Consider the following 20,229-nt stretch of genomic DNA (forward strand, 5'->3'; position numbering starts at 1 on the left):
TTTTCGCGCGCTTTTCGTCTCTGATTGTCGCATTATTGTTAAGGGTTTGCTTCTTTGGCAAGATAATATCGCTGATTAGGAGTCAACCTAGCATCAAATTCGACACTAATATGGCGAACCTCCGTCTTAACGACATCCAATTACCAGCTCTACATACCCTCCTCCGGATTCAAGAACAGTAAAACATGTCTCAGTTAGATATTTGTCACAATAGTTTTAGCTGATTTCTAAAATGTTTGTGTATGGCGTTTCGATAATTTATCAAGTAGAGTTGAATTTTTGATGAAGATTTATAAATATTGGATATCTTATAAAGTAGTCACAGGATAAAAATGATAAATACCAAATTTTGAAATAATGATGCCGATTTGTCGATGTAGCTGGCTTTGGCAAAAGCTACACTAAATAATATAAATGTTTAGCTACTTTGTTCTGAGCAGTTTCTTAATCATCGTTTACATTCATTTAAATATGGAATTTCGAACTGCAAATCAACTGTTTTGTTCGTTTTAAGAAAAAGGGGTTAAAATAGTCCATTTGCTGTTGTTTTTTGTTTTTTTGTTTTCCAAGACCTATTTGTCTTTAGTCTTATAGATTGTAGTTAATTGTGTCGTTCCAATCAATAAAATCCGAGTTAATTGATTTGTTTTGATATTGGTGATAATTTATCATTTTCATGTATATATAATTTCGATGACATTTCGACCCTGGGTGATATCAGTTAATCATTTGTAATAGTTCCTGGTAGCACTGTTACTGCCATTCTGTGTGTCTGTCATTTTCCCGATATTCCTGACGTTTTATAATTGGGACGTTGTTTGCGGATAGAATTTGACATAATTGTGTCAGAAAAGTCCTGTTCGCCTAGAGTAGCAAGGCTTCTTTATGTAGAATTAATTCATTTAATGAAACAAATGTTAACATAGAATTTCAATTGTCAATCGTTATCATACATGCATGATTTTGTTTTTCGGATTTAATGCCTTAATTATATGTTCGTCTGATATATGTAACGAAATTTTTTGTCAAATATACATCATAATAATTGTTTGTAAGTGGTGTTCTGAATTTTATAATTGATACTGCGACTGTAGTCAGCAGAAAAAAATCTTAGCAGCTGAAAGTCGACAATTGAACTGACCTGTTTACTTATCTTACATTTTAATTATCTAGATCAATATCAATATTTTGTTTTTAGAATACCCAATGACGGAAATAATTTTGCATGTTGAAAATGAATCTCATTTTAAGAAAGCGATATGTTGTTTATTTTCACAATATACTATACGTTTGTGGAAAGTTGAAAAGATGCATCTTTAATACCCCTTCACATCTACGATTTTTCTTACGATTTGTGACGGATTGCAAAAATCGTAAAAGTTCACCGATTCCCCACATTTACGAACTATTTAAGAGCTGTTTACGATCAAATTGCGATTTATTCCGAGTTATAACGATGCATTTACGACTAAAATTACCGATTTGTTCCGAGTAATTACGGATCAATACGATCGTTTTACGAGCTATTTACGAGTTATTTACGAGCTGTTGCGAGTGAATTACGGAATATCATGATTCACCAAAGGCTTTACGAGTACATTATGATTTGTTTACGAGTTGTTACGAGTAGTTGCGTGTTAGATACAAGTATTTACGAATATCATGTTTTTGCAGTTTAAATTTGCACGAAGGCGAGCGTGGTTTACGTGTTGTTTACGATACTTACGACTTGTAACGAGCTCTTTACGAGCTATTCACCAATAATTCATATCGCGGACGATCGTAAGAAATTTTCGACATGTCAAAAATATTACCTCAACGTTCACGATTGCTTGCGATCGTCTGCGAGTAGTGCCGAGCTATTTACGACTACCGACGAGCTATTTACGATTGCGTGCGACTGCCTACGAGTTGGCAAATCGTAAGGAATCGTAAGAAAAAATCGTAGATGTGAAGGGGGTATAACCTTTATCCTGCTGGCGGCAAGTGATTCTGCCTTTGGGACCAGTGCAGACTAAGATCAGCCAGCACATCCGTGCAGGCTGCGCATGGTCTGCACAGTTCGCTATTTAGTCAATAATATTTCATTGAATACCCATTTTGATTAATATATAGTACTGCCCAAATTGAATTAAGGATCAGTCCATTTTAGAAATTTAGCAGGGTAAGGGTTAATTTTTTTTTCAAAATTCTTCTCGTCTTATGGAGTTTCCATTTTTTTCAATTTTTATAGCGTAGCATAAATTCTCTTTCGTCAAAACAAAACACAACATCATATTATCTAATGATTGGCGTTTTATATAATTATATTATCCCAACAGTACCACTAACACTATTTAAATGCAAAATGTTATCCGCAACTCTTTTTTTTTTTGTGTTAATATTTGAAGTGGTTGGATAACTCCACAGAATGCAGCAAAACTAAATTAATTTAGCACTATGCCATAAACTAATGTTCAGTATCTTTATTTTTATAAACGGACAAACATTCTCAGAGGACTATTACCTCTTTTTCTTTAGAAAACTTCTCCTCAGTTATACGTTATTTATTTAGTTAAGTACTCTATGTTCTCTAGAACTGTGCTGCTCTCCTCTTCCATCCATCAGTTTATCTGACCACAAACGCCAATTACATCGCCTATCGTCAACAACAGACAATGTCCATCCTCGATAAGACATCACTGAGTGTACAAAATGTGTCCCTCGGGTCCTATGAATCGTAATGAGAGTGATGGATTGTATTTTGATGAATCGCCCTCTAATCTAGTTCTGTCAAGATTACTGCAAGGGAGTGGGTGTCGCAGTGCATTTCAGATTAGGCTTAACTTAATGCTAGCGGTCCGGGTACTGGGTAACGTACCTAAAACTGATATACTTTAAAACAGTAGAGTATATATGATGCATGTCATAGATTTGGCTGGGAATAAGTTGTTTCGTGCATTCCAGATAGAGACCTGCATCAACTACCGGATGACATACTAAATGCTTTATAATATCGAAGTTTTCCATTTTAACGATTACATTTTCCGTTACGTATTATCTATATAAATTCATTTATAATGTATTACAAATGTAGTGTCGATTTAGCCGAGCAGTTTTGTTTAAAAGCTGAAATGCGAACTAAATGAGAAAGAAAAATGGTGAGAATCTGAAAATCGAAGAATATCAAAACAAAGATTTAAAAGTAGAACCCACGTTTGTATAATGCAAAAAAGACCTATCCCCAATTCAGAACGAAATCATGTATGAGTGCATTTATGAACGTTTACATTACAACATTGTAATCGAATTTCATAGATAAAGAAAAACGTAATCAAACAAATAATGGAACGCAATGGGGCAGTGGTTAAGGCGTCCACCTCGGGATCGGGAGGTCGAAGGTTCGAGCCCCATGGGGATCGTTCGTCCGGGGGGTGTTTGTCATGGGACTCGTTCCGAGCTAGTTAAATGAATGGTTACTGACTTCTATCCGCCTGGCGCCTGGCATAGTGGTAGGAGTTGGGAGGTAATTGGTACGCACAATAAAGGTGTCTCATAAGCCAAATTGGCTGGCCCTTTCAGTAGGGGTGACACTATAATAAACAAGACCTTTACCTTTACCTTTACCTTTTACACTACTACTGGGGAATTAAAACCAATGCAAGCCGCGCATCACATCTCACACTTAATCCCAACCAAGACACTGTCCTGGACAGTTATCCGCTATCACACAAAATGGTCTTAAGGTAGACATGCACGTTGGGATCAAAACTTTTTCTACAATGTAGAATTCGATTAAACCTTGATTTTTCAACACTTCAGAATATACTAAAAAATTCGGAAAATAGAAAAGATAGGGTCGTGTGCTTGGTTTTTTGCTAGACGAATTTGAAAAATTTGGACCTCACACAAGTTTTCATAATGGGAGTCTTATGAAAAAATCACAGTTTTCGTAACATTTTCGCGAACAGAATGTTTCTACATGTAGATTTCAATGAAACTTTTCACAGTCGTAAATAAACATATGGCCTATAATATGATGAAATAAAATGTATAGGTCCGTGTGCTTGTTTTTGATATATTTACCCATAATTAAAGAGATCTGCGCATTTCAAGCTGATTTTATGATTTATTTTTATTATTATTATTATTTATTATTATTATTATTGCTTTATTTTTGGAATTATTCAACATATTATATGCTTAATATTAAATTATATTATAACCTTAGAAAGATAGTAACGTTACCGTTGTAATACATTTACTTAATTAATATAATGATTTATGATTTTCATTTCCGTACGCCGAATTCAGGCTTTATTCTACGTTGTCCGGATAAATGACATAACGCCATCACTTCCGGTTTATCAAACGTGCAGAACCGCCTCAAAAGGGACGATATACTGCATTTAATGACAAGAACGAAAAACGTATAAAATTAATAAAATAATCAAATTTGCTGTATTTATAGCAATAAGAGCAACAAATTTATTGGTCCGATAAATAGCTTTGAAAACATTTTGTGCACGTGAACTTAAAGAACAGACTATCACGGATGATATATTGCATTTAATGACAAGAACGAAAAACATATAAAATTAATAAAATAATCAAATTTGCTGTATTTATAGCAGTGAGAGCAACAAATTTATTGTTCCGATAAATAGTTTCGAAAACATTTTGTGCACGTGAACTTAAACCACGAAGTATTCCACCTGTTCCGCCAGGCTTAATCAAAGAGCAAAGCATTGTGTCCAGACATGTAGTCGACGTCACTCTTAAATCCTGCCATGTTCAAAAGTCACATGACGGTGTAAATAATTACATTACAGAAAGCAGGGAAACAACAGAAACAAAATAGCAATATACATCAGAAGAGATTATTTACAGTGGGCTTTAAGACCTGCCTATCATGGAGAATCCCCTGTGCTGTCAAACACAAACCATGACGTCAAATATATTGGCAACTTCGCAGAACAAATAATTCGGGTAAATAGTGGGTCACCGGCCCCCGACGGCAAACAATTTTCATTTTGGAATTTAAACCACTTGATGGGTTGCACCAGAATTTACACTGTATTATAATTATATCGCATTTATAAAGGAAAGTGAAATAAAATGTTACCGTCTGATAAATCCTCACAAACGCCATGGTAACAAAAGCCTCGGACGATGAACAAAGGCCAATCTCAGAAATAAAAGCTGGTGAAAAATATATGCATGTCCATGTACTCGATGCCTTTAGATAGTATAAATTCCATTAAATGTAATCAAAACACAACTAAAATATATGGTAGGTATAAATCGACATCTAATAGGATTCTTTGTATCAAATGTTAATTGAATGAAATAAAAAAGAAACAGTCATTTATGGATATGCAGAAGAAGTCTTGACACGTCTAATCCAAAAACTTAGAAATTATACTTAGCAACAAAACACATTCATTGCATAATAATATACCACTAACGCCAAAAAAATAACTTTAGAAAACTCAAATATTTTAAAAACCACATACAATGTATTCTGTTTTACAAGTAATCAATATACACCAGTGTAATTTTTCTAACAAAAGACAATTTCTAAGTCAACAAAAATTCTAGCTAGAATGGGGAACCATGTTAAAACCTTGCTTTTAGCCTTTGGTCTGCCAATATCTGAAGTTACCCCGGATAATAAAATTTCGTTGTTAACTCGTAAATGTTATAAGTCATCTATAAAATATGTACTGAGTAAACGTTATGAAGCGTAAAAGGTCAATAAAACAATCGTAAAGAGAGGGTGATGGGTATACAATAATGATTAATACGGAATGGAGACCCATACTAGAAACCTATTTCTTCACCCGACTATCTTTCAGTACGCATTAAGATAGCAGTCTCTGTGAATCATCTATAAGATCATAACTAGAAAACAAAGTTGTTATGATAGAAAACATGATTTAAAAAGAACGATATTTATCAACAAACCTACAAGAGAATGATTGTATCAAACTACAGTATCTAACTTTTACATAGCCTAGGATTTACGGTAATATCTTGCTGATCACAGTCTTGATATGATACACTTTCCGATCATCTAATCGTACAAATTTCAATTATACATGTAAATAAAACAAAGCCGTTTAAAGTTCTTTCGCTTAAATAACGCGAACACGCATGCAAAATATAAAAGAGAATAAGAAAAATAAAGATAATATCTTGATTTTAACTTACATTTGATCGATATTCATGTTCAAATTAATTAACAAATTTGCTAAAACTTGAAAACTATCGTCTGCTTTACAAATAAAAGAGGTCAACGTAAACTTAATTCAGAACGAAATGTTTGCTTTACGTACAAACTACAATGGACTTCATTTCATTTGTCTGTATTTTATATTTTCAGGGGAGACTCCTACTATTTTCCATACTCGGTACCTTACTACAGTCGTCGCCCTTTTTCTGCTAGACCATATGGATACAAAAGAGGTCGGCTTGATAGGATCTCAATGGGTTTTATCAAGCGTGCCGACGAAATGCCAGAAGAAACTCCCCAGACGGTTGAAGCCAATGACGAGTCTTTAAACGAATTCATTGAAATGCTTGAAAATGAAAGGAACGATTTACAACCTGAAGTAAGACAAACTCGTCGATTCGACACTATATCATCTGGTTTTATACGTAAGAAACGATCAACTGATGCTGAGCCGAGCTATAAAGATGAAAGTGATGTTAGCGATAAACATGTTGACATAAATTTAGACGGAAATGCAGACGAGATAGGTGCTGAAAAGAGAGGCTTCGATCGACTTTCTTCAGGATTTGTGAAGAAACATTTTGATAAATTGTCAAGAGGCTTTGTGAAAAAAGATGATGATGACGTAGATGAAACAAAAAGAGGATTTGACAAAATGACTTCAGGTTTCATCAAGAAAAGACCATTTGATCGGATAAGTTCTGGCTTTGTCAAGAAAAATGATATGGAAGATATATATGATAACACAGGGGAATATGAGAAGGAGAAACGCTATTTTGACAGGTTATCAAGTGGTTTTGTAAAAAAGGATAATGAAAAGCGCCGGCTAGATCGCCTGACCAGTGGATTTGTAAAGAAACATGACATAGAAGAAAATGAGAAACGTGCTTTTGACAGACTAAATAGCGGATTTATCAAGAAAAGTGATGACAGTGAAAAACGTGGCTTCGATCGTTTGAACAGTGGATTTGTTAAGAAAGGATTAGATAGAATATCAGTGGATTTGTTAAGAAAGGTTTAGACAGATTATCTAGTGGATTTATCAAGAAAAGCGGTATTGATGACGACAAACGTGGTTTCGACAGAATATCTAGCGGATTTGTAAAGAAAAGCGAAACAGGAGAAAAACGTGCTTTGGACAGAATTACCAGTGGATTTGTTAAGAAAGACATTCAGTCACAAGATGAAGCAGTTGATTCGCTCGATAAAAGGAGACTGGACCGTATTACAAGTGGGTTTGTCAAAAAAGATGATGATAAACGTGGATTTGACAGAATTTCGATGGGATTTGTGAAGAAGGCCGACATACATGGAACTAGTACGTTGTCAGACAATTTTAATGAAGATGAAAATGATCTAATATCTGAAAATAAGCGTGGCTTTGATCGATTGTCTAGTGGATTCGTGAAAAAAAGTGATATAGATGCAGACGAAAAGCACGCATTTGATAGACTGTCATCTGGTTTTGTTAAACGCCCCTTCGACAGGCTAACATCTGGTTTTGTGAAGAAATCTGACCTATACGGCGACGAAGACTTTTCAGAAAACAACCTCGATAAAAGATACTTTGATAGGCTAAATTCCGGCTTCGTCAAACGAAACGTCAATGACGGTGAAAAACAATCTTCAGACTACCCAGTTTATCACAGGCGGAGACGCAGCCCATGGGAAGACGGAGGAAGATTTGACCGTATTGGATATGGATTGATAAAACGGACCTATGACAATGCATATGATTCGGACATGTTTTATCCCTATGATACGATATCTAAGTAGGCTGAATGGTCTTATTTAAAGACAGAATGTATATTAGAGACGTTTATTGAAAATATATGACAGTTCAAGGTTTGAAGCGGATGCATGTTTGATTGTATACTTAGTTTGCATTAGAACGAATGACATTTGAATGACACCGTAGAAACGTTGCCTTGTAAAAAGATATTTTATTGATATTTTTTCTGTTAATGGCATTTGTTCACAGAATAGTGTTTCAAATAGAACGAAAAATTTATTTATTAGTTATATTTTGTACGAATCAAAATAATGAACGTTAAATAAATGGCATTACATCTATTCTGGAAGGTGAATTCGAAAAATAATGATATTTTAATTTGTAAGCTTTTATGAATACTCGAGTAATATCAATTTAAATTTGAACAGATTCCTTAACATTTCTCTGTTATGCAGCATCTTCAATATTAACATTTGAAAATTAATAAAAAGAAAACTTCAAAATCTTATTCAAACAAAACTTTTGTAATACCGCTACGTCAAAAGGTGTATACATTTTGATTAACACACATGAATAATTCATATACATTTTTTTAAGTTTAGCATATGCCAGTTAAAAGAGACGAAAAATGAAATTCCTTCGGTAGTTAGAATTGAAAGATTTATCCGATATCTAACTACAGGATAATGTACAATAAATTGTATACAAAGCTTTAAAAATTCCGTCAAGTAAGCATATAAGTTCAAACTGATTATATACCTTTGTCATTTATTTGCTTTTCTGTACACGTGACATTAAATACAGTATACAATATGAATTTTCAAATATATCCTGAAAATTCACTCTTATCAAAGAGGAGTTAAATTCATTCCAAAAGTTAAATTGCTAAGTTAAGGAGATCATAGAATCATCTTCCTACTACTGAAGTTGCAGGTAATTTACACACAGACAACTAAATCCTTCATTTATTGATTTTAGTTGTGAAACCAAACCAATATCGACACCAAAAGCGGGCTTTTGTTTCGATTTTAACTTTCGATGATTGTATTACGAACATTTGATTAATGCCTGATAATAATAACGACTTAGGAAAGAATTGTCGTTGTTTATGGTCACAGGTGTAACAACTAACTTTAAATGTATTTAATGAAATAAAAGGTACATGCACTTTTACAATATGCAAGCCAGACACACCATTGTGTGGTATTTAACTTAGAAATAATGTTCAAGCTTTCACTTATCGAACATTTAATGGTCAAATTCCTTTGCTATAGTACAGTCTAAACATATTAACAACTACGTTATTATATTGTGTTTTTAGCGACATTATATTTGCTTTATGACGAAATACTAACAGTTGGTTGCCAGTTTTCTGAATAGAAAATTGCATGAGGAGGTCTTTGAAGATACAGCTTTATATAAATTTTCTCTTCTGTTTTAAATCTGCTTGCGGCCTAGTAGATCGAATACTATAGTATGATAATCAAATAGAGAGCAGTGTTGTGCAGCATTACAGTGAATTATTGCGTAGAATTATTGTGTATATCACATTAAGCCATTGGCAGCTTTATAGAATATTTTCTCCGTTATGACACCATTATGAAATGGGAACATTGTGAAGTGCAGCAATGTATAATAACTTATAGGCTTCAAACTGTTTGTTGATATTTTTTAAGAAAGTACATACACGCGTTTGTTTCTCCTTTATCTTTTTTTTTTTTTGTTTATTTTGCACGATTTATATTGTTGCACTAAGTCGTCAAACAAACCAGTTAAATGCGCAGAAAAAAAATCAAACTAAATTTATTTGCAAATCAGTTTGATTATCGTCAGTAGAAACAGTGTACTATAAAACATGTTGTTCAAATTTGGATTGAATTTGTTCCAACCATTTGAATAATTTATTCATTGATTCTATATTGAAACGATCATTTAAATAATTTATCCCTAAAATAGAATAAAAGAGGATGTCAAGTACAGAGTATCAATGCAGCCTTTCTTAATGATGGTTTATCATATGATTTCTTTGTTAATTGGTGAACTGTATGTATGACTTTGCAGTGGAACGAATAGGGGCAAATGCGAACATGGGATTATTTTTATAGATTTATACCAATGTTCTGCAAATCCGACGACGCTTATCCTTGAGTATTTAAGCGGAAAACATTTTGCCAGATAAAGAAAAAACAAATAACGTGGACTTCTGAGGCTTTATTTATAATTAATTTAAGTCGGATCATGACATGCTTATTATTTTATTAAATGTCTACTATACACACAATCACTGTGCACTATATATACTGTTTTGGCAGATTTAGATACTCAGTGCTCATACGCCTTATAATCTAAATTTCAGAGTGATTCGTGAGATAACGATGCCCGGAATTATCATTTTGATTCAAGACTGGCTTTGAGTATTGGATAATTTATATTTACAGTAATATATCTGCGAATTTGTAACAAGCAGTCAAAGAAAATGCTCGTTAACATATAAACCTTTACCGCTAGCAATGGTTTTGCCTCTTACAATTTATGTCATGTTGAAAACATTTCGTAGAGCAAGCTTGTATGTTAAGAAAAATATTAATACATCTGATTGCAAAATGTTACTGTTTTTCCTTGAGATTACAGTTTTTGTACATTATTAAATAGATCTATTTTTATCTTAAAATTATATATAAAGAAACCATTGTTATATCAGTGAGAACTTTTTTTATGTCTCATAGAAGTATAGTATGGAATTTGGAGATTTGACAATATTTTCTTTCGCTTTATCGACTGTACAGCACGATTCTATTTTCAACGCAATAAAAAATAAAATTCCATGTTGTCTTTCTTTTGTTTACAATTACTGTTTAGTTAAGCTTATAAACGAAGGAACTTGTTCTAGCTCAAAAACAACGAACGTTTGATTTTTGATTTGCAATTCTAAAACCCAGTCATTCTGTGTTATGTACCTTAGACCGTTACAAATCGATTTTTCAATTAGAAAAAGTATGAATAACTGTTGGTCAATGTAACTGCAAAACTTTAGAATTATATCCAACCTGTCAGGATAGTCAATAAATTAACAACACATTTCAGTAATAACTATGGCTTCATTTCAATTTACTTTCATTTTCAAAGTTTCAAGAACTCGAACAATATGTTTGGCATGAATTTCTGACACTTTGCTGCTACACTACATTACAATATTATCATATAAAAAAGGTAGAGCTAAGACAAAGCATAACTGAGCCAATATGAGAAATGTAAGACCAATACGAGAAAAAAGTGTCAATACGAGAAAATAGGGCCAATACGGAATTCAAGCATATTGATTGGTTCAAAGTTACTTCCTTTAGATACACATTACAACAGTTTTCACACTTTTGACAAAAATAATATAACTTGTTTATGTAATATTCAAGTATGACTGAGCGAACATACGATGTCGATGTACGTCTTTGTAGATTATAAGGATACTTTCGGCTTAATTTTCAGCATTGTGTACAAACAATTTTCTGTTGAGAAAATATGCGAAACTGAATGAAAAGTTATGAGACATTTTGATAGTGCGGATTATTTGTGAAATAATAATATTTGCGCGATAAAAATAGCGTTTCATATGCTGGGAAATTGATGAGTTATTGCGAATACGAATCAGTTCTAAACGAGGCATGGGGTGTATAATATGTACGAGGTTGGTTGTATTATCTGTATCAACACATGTGTACAATTTGTTTTCTCGTTGCCTGCAACCTATAAGAAATGGCATTTAAAGTAATTTCTATCACTACTCAAATGAGAAAGTAAATGCGGTAAGTTTCAGTTATTGTTGATTATGTCGAGGCATCACAATATCTCAAAATTATTTATGCGTTACGTACATACAACCCTGCTTTCGAAAATCAGTCTAAACAATTTTTTATCTAAATGTGCATAACTGCCGTATGATAACTCAAAGGGTTCATATGGTGTTACCACAAATGTTCGAAAGTGGAATGATAAACTCGTCATTAATCAAGTGATTTCATATTAGTCATTTGTCCTCGGACAGTCGCACGGCCATTGGCGAATACGTTTTCTCGATTTGCATATAAAACTATTCAGCTTTTTAGGTGGTAATTATAATCTTATAGAAATCAATAAAGGATACGTATGTAAAAGGTAAATTTCTCTATGTAATGGGTACGTTAGTTTCAAAAATTAACCTCTAATGGAATATACGAAAATTTCCTGAAATGTTGTTATTGACCTTTTAAATCATTACCGACTTTTAGTCGTGTCACATTTAACCGTTTTTCAAATATTTTTTTTTGTGATTACGAAACGTTAAGGTATACTTAGCAATATATGAAAACGTGTGCGTCATCAACAAGGCAACCTTTTTTAATCTCGACAACGTACGAAAGCGTATCACTACGTAAAAATCAACTCAGACAGTTTACATTTGAATTCCTTCTCATTTATTTATGATTTAACGGTGTGTTGAATTCGTATAGGATACTGACGATAGAATGTCTGTATATCCAAACTGACCCAAGCACCAGTTTTAGTTATGCATCAAGAAGCAGAGGAGAAAACAATTTATTTCAGTATTTCTTTCAAATATTAGGAAATTCACACAGGAACAAATCATTTCAGCGTTAAGATTTTATTGATTGTTATAGCTGTGATAATAAATCCTTGGCAATCATTCATTAATCGCTGTCGAAATTCTGGAAAAGCTGGTTGGTTCTCAGTTAAGTCAGCAGTAGAAGACAAACTACCATTCGCAACGTGATTCGACTTTATTACTTTTTTGTTCATTGGGAGACTTTTCAACTACAAATAATACAAAAGAACATTTACAACATAAGTGTAAAATAAATACTCAAATTTTCAGTGTATATTTTCCGTAGACCATTGGTCTCTTCGAAGTAGTTCAAGCCAAATTTGTCCTAGTTTTTTTTTTTACATATTTTATATGCAGACTTATCTGTTCTTAATATACATTAATACAAAATAATATCAATGATATTAAAAAGCAAGATTCTTAAAAAAAACACAATGCAAACGTTAGTTCACCACAAACGTAATTCTTAGGAGCAAAATATAGACAAGGTTCTGGATACACTGAAGTGAGGCTTTTACAACTGTTTGTTAATTAACTAGCGATCCAACACAGTTCCATTATAGTTTCAGATTTCTAACAGATTATCTAAGCACATGTGTAGACGTATATTTTAGTTGATTTAAACATATCCGTATCAAATGTTTGATATTGCATGCTCAGGCTATTGCCATTTAATTGTGTTGGCAAAGATCTCAAAAGATAAATTTTGCAAAATGCTTTACTTGTTTAATGAAATTGAACATGTAAAATTCTGTATAGAACTTAACTTTCGATGTTGGTTCTTTGTAATAACAGATCATAACTTGAACTTGAGGTAGAGATAGACATACCTGTTTATACTGTGAAATCATTATTCGTGGGGGCTAATTCTTAAGATTTAAGTAAAATTCCCATTCATTTTATGTTCAAAAATTGAAATCCACGAATTCATATCCCCATGAAATTGCCGTTTTGACCAAAACCACGAAATGTCATGCCCACGAAATTAAATGATTTTACAGTATTCTCCATGAAAAAAAGAAAGTACTTTTTTCTTGTAATTAAAATGTAAAACGTAGATATTTGCAGCGATCATACACAATTCTACAATTATACTTCATTAAGCATAAATCGGTTATATGATATACCATAGTAAGACTTTTCTTGTAATAGATGCACTGTCCATTTCAACAAACCTTTTCTTCAATTCTAAGATTTAAGAAATAGACGGAGGTGCAAAGAGAGCAGTTTAATCGTTAAAAAATAATTCTTGTATAAAATACATCTAAACGTCAAATTTGATTCGCAGTTGTAAAACGCAACATAATTTATGCATCGCATGGATAGAACTGCATCTTTGGCAAGGTGGTACAGAATATTATACTTACATTTTGTGTTTAGGTAGTCTGAATGGAGTACATGTAGCTCGGTTCTATCATCTTTGGTATATTTGCTGCTCTTGTTATAAGGTCCAGTCCTGTTGTGGTTCGCCAAGGACAGAAAAAGACTGGGTACATGTTTTTCCTAGAGCGCAAACAGTATGAGTACTAGTCTTAATTTGAAAGGAAAACAGTCAGCTATTCTAAGTATACCTTGTAAGCATTTTACTTTATTTATAAACAAAATCTTTATTTTACTATAGTTCTATGTCAAATAGAGAAGCTAATGCAGGGTTCAGTTCTGTCTGATGCTCAGTTTTGCATATTTGTAAATGTGTTATCTCATTATCCTATTTACAAAGTGTGAAGTGAAAAATATAGAAGTCATTAAAACTTGGTTTAAAACAAAATTACCAACGTCAGTAAAGTAGTCTGCTACTCTATTATTAATTGTGTTTATAGGGGCGTTCAACCAAACTGTCAATCAGTCAAACAGTATCTCATTTACTGCTAATAAAGGTGACAATCTATAATAATATTCCCTCAAACAAGAAACAAAATAAAACAAGAATTACAATATCAAAGTCTTTTCATGTATATGGCTAAAAGAAACATTGTTTCGGTTAATTTTCTCTTCTGCGTTTGTGGTTATTTTTACCTGAGCATTTCCTATAGACAACAAAAATCTATCCATCCATGAATGGTGTCCAACATTATTTCTCATATCATTTTCATATACATGATAAATCGATTCCTCATGACAAAATCACTCTATCTGTGTGTAATGGTGTCTTACATAAATTTAAAAGTACTTTCTCTGCTCCTTCTCTGCACCTGATAAAAGGTATAAGATCTTTTTGGTGTTTTGGATAATACATTTCATTCAATTTACATGTATCTCTTTAAGATATTTCCCCTTCAGCCGAAGGTAAGAAACCTAAAGGTTGGTAAATATTTTATTCCCTCTCATGAACAGATTTGATCTACAATTATTTGCCGGGTTGCGTTATACGCTCTATAGATTTTATACCTGCTTGTGCAAAATATTCGACAGAAGTGTCTTACTCGGTGTTGTAATATTTTCAGGTATTTTTGTGATCTAGGAGAACATTCAACTTTTCTATGACAGAATTCCGCTTAAGGCGGTGCCAGGGGTTGTGAGGGATCTTATACAGTTCCTTTTCTCTCATGAACAGATACAATCAAACCGAGTCTGCTGTTATGGTGCTTGCTTGCGTTCAATGCTTCAAAAGCATCTTCTTATACACATCAATGGTTTTAACCTTAAACTGGTCCACCATTCAATTTTGGCAGTACGGCTGATTATTCAAAGGGGTGTTCAAAGAAAATTTAATAGCGAACAATGCAGACCATGTATACTTTCAAGTTAAATGATGAGGAAGGACTAAGATGTACAATGAATGAAACACAACAAACATCATTTTATCCCGCCTAGGGGCGTGAAACTCACAGTTTAAAAGGAACAAGAAAATTGAATTACGCTAGTGTATTTACTTAGAGGGTGTTGATGTTGGTGGTGTTTTCTTCAACTCCTCCTTAGGAGAATAGCTCCTGAATACGCAGCAATGAATATTGACTAAATAGTTCACTACTATAAGCACCTTTACCCCTATATACAGCAATATACTATCAAGGACAAACAGTCACTGTTGTGCAATCAGCCACCTCTCAAGAAAGACCATTGTTCTGATACTGCTAATGGTCAGTATGTAAGAAACCTACATTAAGATGATAGAGCAAGGATACTTTAAAATGCAAGTCAATTAGGTTCAAAGGCCAGTGTTTGCCTTATTGTTAGGTTACATTTCTAAAACGTGTGACTATAATTATACGTATCAAACATTAAACACATAAATACTTAACTTAGAAAAAATAAATAATCAAAGTATAAAACTAAAAATATAAGACACTATTCATGGATCTTTGTTCCAGACGTACGTAGTTAGTAGTAGTATAAAACTTACTTATATACCTACCAATAAAAGTAACACAATACAGTGGGTTTGAAAATTAGCATAAATTAACTTTACAAAGCAGTATTCGGAATTTCGGTTGAAATAAAAGTCATATACCCCCTATCCTGTTCAATAAATGTGGCAAATAACAATGCCCATAATATAATAAATCAATATTTAAAATAAAGTAAAAAATAAACTTATTACACATAAAAGTTATCCTTCTTTCTGTTTTATTCATCAAACTGAAAACGAAAGGAATTTTGCACGTGATGTCCGACACAAATTGTTTTCTTTTCTGCTCTTTGATTTCTTTCGTGCTTCTTTTTTTTTTCTAGTGAAATTTATTTTTCTCTAATTTATAATTGTTTTAACTAATGCTAATGAATGAATATTTTATAATTAACGACAATATTATACTGAGATCCATTAGCATGCTAATATAATCAAGAAATCTTTTCGTACCTAGTTTACGTTTTAAGGTTTCTTTACAATTTTTGTTTTCGATGGAAGGCAAATTTAATGCAAATTTTATGCTGATGTTGTGCATAACACAGAATGATACGTTTTATTGCTGACACATGATTAAAATAAATGAAAATTTGATAAGCGAAAATATTTTATAAACTGCTGTAAATGCCTTAACCTTTGACAGAACTCTTTATTAAATAGTATTAATTCTATCAAGATAATTACACAAACAGACGGAGTGAGTGAGTGAGTTGGGTTTTACGGCGAATCGACAAAAAATGGTCATATATCGCCGAGGCAAACAGACGGAGAAAACTAAACGGATTTCTAAACAACAACGCTATATGATAACCAGAATGGATTTATCGGTTTTAATGCTATTACTTGACATATGGGAAGAAGTTATAAACGATAGATACATATGAAGGAAAACATAAATCATAAAAGATATATACCTTTCGAAGATCATGAAAAGCTAATACAAATTCTAGATATGCAGATAATTGAGAAAATTGAACGTTATTGGCTATCGACACCTGTACAAGACTGAAGCGTAAGGAAGGGAATAAGGGAATTAAAAACACTGCGAAATAAGATTCCGCAATAAACTCGTAAATATTATAGATCACATATGAAATATGTATTGAATAAAAGTAATGACTTGCTAACAGCTCAACAAAACAATCGTAATGGGAGGTGCTGAACGTACGCAAATATTGAATACACCATTGGGACCATCACTAAAAACACTGTTTTTTCCACGTGACTATCATTGAGAAGGCCCCATTTATTTTTAATTATCGTACATGTTTATACCATAAAAGTATCAAAACATTAATTATTTTCGTATCGGCAGAAAACATATCAATTAAGATTACTGCTCATACGGGTGACTGTGTTTTAGATGTGCAATATATTTCTTCGAAAAATCATAATCAGAAAGATAACGTATTTCACAACACATTGGCCATTGCAATTCTCTACTAACAGATGCTTTTGTGAATTGCAGTGTATGCGGATTACAGGATCGGAGAAGTTGCCTAGAAATGCGATAGTTGCAAAAAATGTTATAGCAAAAATATTCACAATTTATTCTATTATGAACAAGAATTACCACTTTTGTCGCATAAAAGATGCAATCTAATCCATAGTATATTTTGCTGTATCAGTTACAAACCCCAAACGCACTGCCCCCAACAATAATTTACTTAGGTACTCGCTTCTCCCCTTGTTTACTCCCTTTTTTTAAACTCAGCGTCGATTCGATTTTTGTCGATGACCCTGAATGTATTGAATTGCATGTAACTTGTGCGATTGTTTGTTTTTAGGAATCATATTAATGATTTTGGGAAGTACCAGTCGGTATGTTTTCATCTAATTTCTAACTACAGGTTATACAGCCTATTCATTTTATGCTTACTGGTGAAATACTGAAAAATATCAGTGAAATATTTCTCTATATCACTCACAGCGCCGAACGTCTTTTTTTTTCTGATAAAATTATCTCCCTTGAAATATATTCATTAATTGCCTCCCCTTGTTGCCTTTATAATTGCTGGTATCCTGTTATAATCCTAACATACAAGCCATACAGGAGCCATGTACAGCTAGACCTATACAGGACAAGCTAGCTATAATAAAATTTGCAAATTAATAATAATGCTCTAGAAATGTTACCTTCAATGTTGGTTGTTTGGCCTGGCCTTGCCGTTATGTAGCTATATAGATACGTCTTTCCTCCACTTTTCGTCGGTTCCTCACTATCGTATGGTAGATTTTACTGGCAACAGCACATTTAGTTGGTTGTTGTCTTAGTTTATTATCACAAGACATCAACTCAACCTTACGTAATATGCCAGCATTTTCGTCGAAATTCTTCCCCACTCAGCCAGTTGTGTTCCAAATTCCATCCTATTGTGAGGCTATTCGTTACGCTATACAGCTCCTAGACCAATATTTCCATTAAATCCATGATGATATTTAATTCTGCAGCTTGATATTCCAAGGACTTTCGGATATTCCCCAGTTGTTTACGTTTTTCGGGTTGTTTTTTAATCTGACCTTCAGCGTTTGTAAACAAAGCAAGCTTCCGGTTATTTAACGAACTGACGGCATTGACCGAAAAGTTTTAAATATTCTTACTTAACTACTGTCTGTTGGCCGCGGACTGTGCATTTTTTAACAAAATATTTTAAATGTAGTTTTTGTTTTCAAAAACAAAATGGCGTCGTGTTGATTTCACGGACCTAATCACCAATATTCGATATCAATGTGCCTGAGTGTCCATGGTAATTTAGCGGATACATCATATGTAACACGGTAGCCTAAATAAATCCTAATATCATCATTAAGTGTTGGTCTATTTTGAACATGTAAGCATGTAATAAACAGAAATTCGTTGATTTGCACCAATTAGCATAAAATAAAAAGAAAATTTGTTTGTTTGCAGTGTGATATCGAAATATATCTTCACCGATAAGGGAGACAATTCTGATATTTTCACTCAGGCGAACAAATATCCTCTATATCTCTTACGATGGGACCAAGTCACAGTGGAAGTGAAACTGACTTTGGAAGTGCATATAACACCGTATGAAGAAATTGCTCAATGTTTATTTTTCACAAATCGGTTTTAACTATTCCCCGTGTTAGGTGAACCAATATGGGAGTATGTGTGTTTGTTGTATTTCTTTTTTCAGAAGTATTTCTTGATGATATTATTAAGCATACAATAATGATAGGAAAATTCAACATTGCAGAGATTTGCTTTTACGAACATTTAGGACACCTGACCCTAAACTATTTATGTCTACCCCTTACTAAAATCAGTCGTTATATGAAGCTTGATGATCATATAGACAGCAGAAAATATAGTGAAAGTGAGAAGTGTACCATAAAATGTAAACCTTCTTGAGAACGTGTCTCCGGCTCAGACCCGAGTACAAAAGTCCTCCTTATCCTTCAAATAGCCGAGTTAAAAACTGGAAAGTGATCATTTGGCCGTTATAACGAATAAAATAACGAATAAAACACTTTGGTGGACGGACAGACAGAAAAATGGACTTCCAGCACTCCTATAAACCTATTAGTACAGCATTGGGAGACAATGTGACTTGAAATAAATTTCAGTTTGTACAACGCTATAACACATTAATTTGAAAGAAGTAACTTTATAAATAAACGCACCGACATGTTAACCATCAATATGGATTTTGGCAGTTGACTTTAGAAATCCTAATATCACAAAATTTAATATTTACACATGAAACTACTACTGAGTTTTATACATTCAACATAAACGTGAAGATACGTAAAGCCGGTGAGTTAATTAATTAATTAGGAGGACCTTTTCTGCAAGCTTTGCTTAAAAAGTTTATCAAAAGAGGATACGATGTGAAAATCGTGAAGCACAGTGCATGTTTAGTGATTGACCCCTCTACAGTTAATTGCTACGCTTTCCTATTTGATGGTGCGATGAATAATAAAGTGTAAGACTCCATGATGCTTTTCTCCTAAATCCTACATACAACGGACGGAGGGAGTTGATTTTTGTCTTACAGTTTTTTTAGTCGTGCCCTTAAAAGTTAGGCTCTTGTTGCTCTGACTTCAGACAAGTTGTGTAGTACATTGATGTAAATATACCTTAAATTTACCTTAATTTTATGTTTTGCTTTATTTATCTGTTATTTTTGCACTAATGTTAGAGCCTTTCTCAGCGGGGATTTACATTGTGTTGTTTAACTTGTTGAAAATAGGGTAAGTGCGAGGTTGGCATGCCCTAAATGCGTTTAAAATCCCAGTGTCCTTTATATAGGTTACTGACCGTTCCAAGGCGGTGCCCCTATTTTCTACTGGTTGTTTTGTCTGTCTTGTATTGTCTG

The 20,229-nt window shown here is 33.2% G+C and overlaps 1 pseudogene; it reads left to right on the forward strand.

The window, feature by feature from the left end:
• Nucleotides 1-8,222, forward strand: part of LOC123554261 (uncharacterized) — a 58,008-nt pseudogene extending 49,786 nt beyond the window's left edge.
• The last annotated feature ends 12,007 nt before the right edge of the window (nucleotides 8,223-20,229 follow it).

This window comes from Mercenaria mercenaria, chromosome 7 (genome assembly GCF_021730395.1).
Source record: "Mercenaria mercenaria strain notata chromosome 7, MADL_Memer_1, whole genome shotgun sequence".
In the NCBI taxonomy this organism is placed as follows: domain Eukaryota; kingdom Metazoa; phylum Mollusca; class Bivalvia; order Venerida; family Veneridae; genus Mercenaria; species Mercenaria mercenaria.